This window comes from Carassius carassius, chromosome 15 (assembly GCF_963082965.1).
Source record: "Carassius carassius chromosome 15, fCarCar2.1, whole genome shotgun sequence".
NCBI classification, from domain to species: domain Eukaryota; kingdom Metazoa; phylum Chordata; class Actinopteri; order Cypriniformes; family Cyprinidae; genus Carassius; species Carassius carassius.
Window position 1 is genome coordinate 6,275,525 of NC_081769.1, and position 5,539 is coordinate 6,281,063.

General features: G+C 38.6%; 2 long non-coding RNA genes across 3 annotated transcripts; both read right to left on the bottom strand.

The window, feature by feature from the left end:
* Positions 1-1,428: 1,428 nt before the first annotated feature.
* On the bottom strand, positions 1,429-2,802 carry LOC132157656 (uncharacterized). Its single transcript, XR_009437575.1, has 4 exons — positions 2,671-2,802; positions 2,413-2,583; positions 1,976-2,319; positions 1,429-1,853 (listed from the first exon to the last, which is right to left on the bottom strand). It is a non-coding gene; the product is annotated as an uncharacterized LOC132157656 (long non-coding RNA).
* Positions 2,803-2,816: 14 nt separating this feature from the next.
* On the bottom strand, positions 2,817-4,917 carry LOC132157655 (uncharacterized). 2 transcript variants are annotated; one of them, XR_009437574.1, is made up of 6 exons: positions 4,793-4,917; positions 3,782-4,036; positions 3,588-3,680; positions 3,197-3,319; positions 2,993-3,070; positions 2,817-2,917 (listed from the first exon to the last, which is right to left on the bottom strand). It is a non-coding gene; the product is annotated as an uncharacterized LOC132157655 (long non-coding RNA). The 2 variants fall into 2 exon arrangements; XR_009437573.1 differs by having other exon boundaries at positions 2,840-3,070.
* Positions 4,918-5,539: the final 622 nt, after the last annotated feature.

Consider the following 5,539-nt stretch of genomic DNA (forward strand, 5'->3'; position numbering starts at 1 on the left):
AATAGACAGTAAAAGAAATGGACACAGCGACCCCATTGGATTCAACGGAGACAAGTGAAGTCAATTAGAAGCACTTCCTGGGGGTCGAGCGTACTGCGCAGATTCAAACTGAGCTTGATGACGTAAATGTCACGTGAGCAACCTGTAAGTCTTCTAACCGCTGTGCCAAGAGAAATCTGAATCACCCACCGAATCTTGCAGACGTTGTTGAATAATTTTGTCCTGTTGCTTTTATGGACTCTCTATGGGCTTCCCCCTTGACTTCTTGCCTTCACGCCCCCCCGATTGCCAAATAGACAGTAAAAGATTGCCTGCGAGCTTGTCCTCCTGTCCATACGGTAATTTCTCTACTGTGCGACAGAGAGTCGCAGGTTATGACGCAATCGTTAGCCTATTTTTTTACAAAAACTGCTTCTACGGGGCCACAACGTAAGATAGAAGGTAATGGGGCCTTTTATACATTTCCGTGTTTCTTTAGAAATAATGAATGGACAAATGGAGTCTTTAAATGCCTCAGATGTAAAGTTATTCGATGTCAAAGTGACGCCAAAATGAATGGGAGTCAATGGAATGCTAACAGCAGGTGGGGGTCCCCTAGCCACAAAGTCACTTCAACTATGGTGTTATCAGCATTTATTTTCCTGCCAACCAGGACAACAAAAGGACCACTAATAATTGTATTGTATAATTGCACCTATAATGCTAAGAATATCTGCTGCCTCTCGGACTGTTGTTGCTTCCTGTATCTAAAAAGAAAGATGGAAAAAAAAGAGATGGTGAGTGGCTTGTAAAGATACCTTCCCTATATAAATTAGATGTTTAAGCAATATAGCACTCGTGTTCATGAGAATGTTCATGGATATCCTCACGGCTGTGGTTTTGCAGGTAACCTGAACATGTTTGAAGCGATTCATAAATAATAGAAAGTTAATAGAAAATAAGGCTGTGTCACTGTACTGTACATTCAATGTATAACACCTTTCTCCTTCTTACTTTTATTAACTGTTCCCTGAAAGTATGGTCACCAACTTCATCCACCGTGGCCGGGGGTGTTGGTATCCCACAGATTTGATGGAAAAGCCTTTCGGAAAAGAAATGTGGACCGACTCTTCCATGGACCACACACACAGCAATCATTTTTGCCACCCACATGTAAAGTTTAGTCTGCAAAGCTAAAATTAAAGAAATAACAGTAAAAATCTTGCTCTGCTGTAATGCTTGTTAATTTAACATCTTAAAATGCTAAGATTAATATTAGTGCTAATACAAATAACTTTTTACTGCACCTTTCAAAACATGTTTCAAAAAAGGTGATTCAGTACATTAAAGAAATGAAGAATCCTAACCAAAAGTTAACAAATTAAGGCAAAATAACTAAACAAATAAAAGACGATACAGAAAATAAACACAGGATGAAACTTGCCCAATACATAAAAAACAAACAGAATAAACAAATCAGACAGGAGAAATAAGGGAGAAATCATGTTTCCGTGTATACATTTCTAGAATTCTGCCAGTTGAATGAGGACAATCCTAAGAATTTGGGCTTCCCTACCTAGAGACAACTGCCGGTCTTTCTCGTGTCCCTCAAAGATATTTGACTGGTGGCCGGCCCTCATCAACAGCCTTAGGTACTCTCTTGTCGGGCTGCCTTCGTCAACTGCCCCTTCACCATTGTCATCTTCATCCACAAACACAACATCCAATTTTGCTTCAGGGTTGAAGAACCTACGCTTGAATGCCCGTAGGCTACACAGTAAAACATTATCCCTGCACACATTTGGTTGTTTGTTGGACAGAATCTTCCATCAACTTTGCTGACCATTTTTTTCAATATGGTCTGTAGATCAATCCTGCAAACAAAGAAGTTCATGCATTTTATTTAACCACCTGATTAAATGTAAAAGGATATAGAAAATGAAACATCTACATACACTAGAAAAATATAAAATCAAGTTAATGAGAAAAAACACACTCATCCACAGGTCCTCCGAGGTGATGTGTTGATACAGGAGACTGATTTTGTGAAACCAAGTCATCTTGTTCATCAAGAATAATGATTGGTTCTTGGGCAGATGAAGGAGAGAGTGATGGTTCATCATAAAGAGTCAGGATTTCTTGTGGTTATGAGAACAGAGTGAGCGGTGGCTGGGTGGAGGGCTCAGGCAGCAGTGAGCAGGTGGAGGGCTCAGGCAGCGGTGGCCGGAAAGAGGGCACAGAGAGACTTGGCTGGGTGGAGGTCTCAGACAGTGATGACTAACCATGAGATGTATGGTGTAGGGTATAAGCTCCATCATTTTGTTGATCTGAGAGAATTTCCTGAAGACAAACATGCATAATACATGAGCTTGCACAAACCACAACACATTCCGTTTTCATTTGAGTCAGGAAATAAAAATGCAACACATTTACCTGTACATCCTTATTTGAAAACCAAAGCACATATAAAGTTGAGGATGCTTTTATGCCATGATCCATTATTGACCCGGAGGAACTGCTCTCAACTGATCTTGATGATGCAGCTTCTTGCACCACAAAGATTTTACTGGCAATATCATCCTGTCCCACAAAGTCAAACAAGATCTAAAAAGATGTGAAACAGTCAAGTTTTACAACCCACTGAACCACTGAGAAGACACTTGATATTTTCTCAAGCTGAACACACATCACCTGGATTGGCTCCAACAAACGGAATTTCCTCATATTGGTGTGTCCAGTTGGATATTTAAATTTGATCAACACCCCATCTGAGGGTTCCTCACATGAAAACATTCGCTGATGTCTTGACTCAATAGCCTGAAATGTGATCTCTCATTAAAAAAAAAACCTTTCAGCTAGTTTATCAAACTAATTTATTATAGACACAAACCTTTTGACGTCTTTCCTCACAAGCCTGATAGACTAGTTACTTCCTCTCCTATTAAAAGACCACATTAAAAGTACGTATGCATTATGTAAGAGAATGTAAATCATACATAAAACTTGGCATTACCTTCTCCTGATCCACCAACAAACTTGTATTATACTCCTGGTCTTGCTGTGCACGTATTGCTCGCCATTCTTGAAAAGCCTAAAGTAAAGCATTTACATACAGTATATAAAAAAAAATTCACCATTTCACAAATCACCATTAAATAGTACACGCACATACAATGAATAAATACTATTTATTCTATACAGTGTCAAAATTGGTTACCTGATTTGCAACCACACTTTGAGCTTGGGTACTCTCAGCCACAGGCACGGTCTCATCTTGTACCGGAGCAATTGAGAGTGGTGGGAATGAATTCATGGATATGGCAGAGGATGTGGATGCCACCTGGTAGTACACAGAAAATCCAAATGACTTCACCTTCAGTGAGAGAACACACTCTCATAATGGAAACAATACATCATTAGAAAATATCCATAGCTAGAAAAATTACAAAAACTTATCCTAGGGAATGTAACTGCTCAGACATCACACAGAATAAATAGATACATCTTAATACATATTAGGGAAAAAAAATGTATTTGCCACTCATCACTACAAAATGCATAGTGGACATAACAAAAATCATTAGATATGCACTCATTTTAATATGGACCTGATCTGAAACCACTTGTGAGGTCTCATCTACTGCTGGAGCTGCGAGTGGTGGGAATGAATTCTGGGACATGGCAGAGGGTGGTGATGTTACCTGAGCGTAGAGAGGGTAACTTCAGTTATAGGTATAGACATTACAGAGAACACATTTATATGATTGTAGTATGATATAAATCCCTGTGTATAATTCCATACCTGCAAGACAGTGGCTCGTGGCACGATGTAAAGCCTGCTTTTGCCAACAACTGCTTTTAGTTCCTTCACAGAACTAACTTGCAATTTCTGGATCTTGAGTCCTTTGCCTGTCCTAGCCAATTCAAAGCCTACCAAATTTAAACTGATGTGAGGGTAGCTTTGGCAAAAAAAGGTTGTTTAATTCAGATAAACTCCAGTTTAACCCAATCTTTGAGTTTGTGCGTCCGGCCTCCGTTGACTCGTGCACAGGTTTTCCTAAAAATGGAAATGTAAACATCAGTATAATCGGTTCCTAGTGACAATCGGTTCCCGGTTCCTAGTGGCAAAGTAACATTCATTCGTTGCTACAAGATCTTTCAGGACTCATATTTTCAGACATAATCGCAGTGTTGCCAAACCCCAAAAGTAGACCTGTGTAACTACCACAGTTAACCTAAGATCATTTGTGTTTCTACTAAGTTTACAGCTTTGAAACTAAACAAACCCTACACTCCTAAGAAAATTGCATATGACAGAAGAAAGAGCCTGGTCTCACTCACACGGTCATCACACATTTGACCATATGTGAAAGAACATTAACATACAATATATGGTGTAGCTTAGCGTCTGAATGCACCACCCAGATCCTCACACTAACCATAACCACCATTGACTAACTTCAGATAGCTGATGCAAAAGGATTCAATGGAAGGTATTCCTGGACACTTTCAAAGTGATGCCTTGGCATGAGAATGTGTTGCATAGGTGTAACTATTAAAATGGCTACATGGAAACTTATGGAAATGCATCAAAGAGTAAACTACTCTGCAATATTTCTTTAAAACAAATGCTAAATGTATTAACATTCAAATGTTTAACAATATAGAGACAGTATAACAAATCGGACCATACAGGCTCAAGCGAACATAAAATCCAAAGCAGGTCATTCCATAGCTTTCTATGCAAGAAGGTTAGATAATAAGGTGTAAAAGTAAATAACACAATTCTTATCTGCTTCAATCTCACGTTTACCTAATCCATGTTTAGCCAGTTCCTCAAGTTCTATTGTGGGTGGCAGAAAACCATTATCTGGCCCTGGAAGGAGGAAAAGTTTTGCTTGCCAAATAGGGTTTTCCCTGCGGCCATCAGATCCTTCTGTAAAAAACAAATACATAATGGTCAGCAGTGATTCTTGGCTAAAATGTTCCCGTGTGTGTATTTATGAGAGAGATTCACACTAATACATTTTAATAAAGATGCTGACATGCATGCTATACTTGCAATGGAAATGCAATAACATTAACTTCCTTGGATCAGACAAAGAAGTTCTTAGTTCAGATTAGTTCTTTTTTTTTCACACAGTAAAAAGCCATGATAGCCTGTAGGTATTGATTTCAGGTTGTAACAGTAGCTAACAGGTAAATTAACGAGTCAAATGTTCGTTTAAAAAGATATTGATGACAAAAGCTGCTCTTGAACTCGAGGAGCATTGGGAACATTGTTCGTGTATAAGGAGTTTACTTAAAATAACATTTTTTAATGCTGGAACTTAACATATGGCAGAAACCGGAAGACAACGTGACGTAGCCAAATTTCTCTGAATTTCCCTGAATTAGATTCTGCCAAAAAGATCTTTAGCTTATGGTTACAAAGAAAAAAATTGTTGCTTTCTTGTGATTTTAAATGTACAAGACTACCTATGAAACTTTCCATGATATTATGTCATGGAAGCTGATCTTTAAACACGATTTTTCTCCTCATATCAAATAGAACAATCAA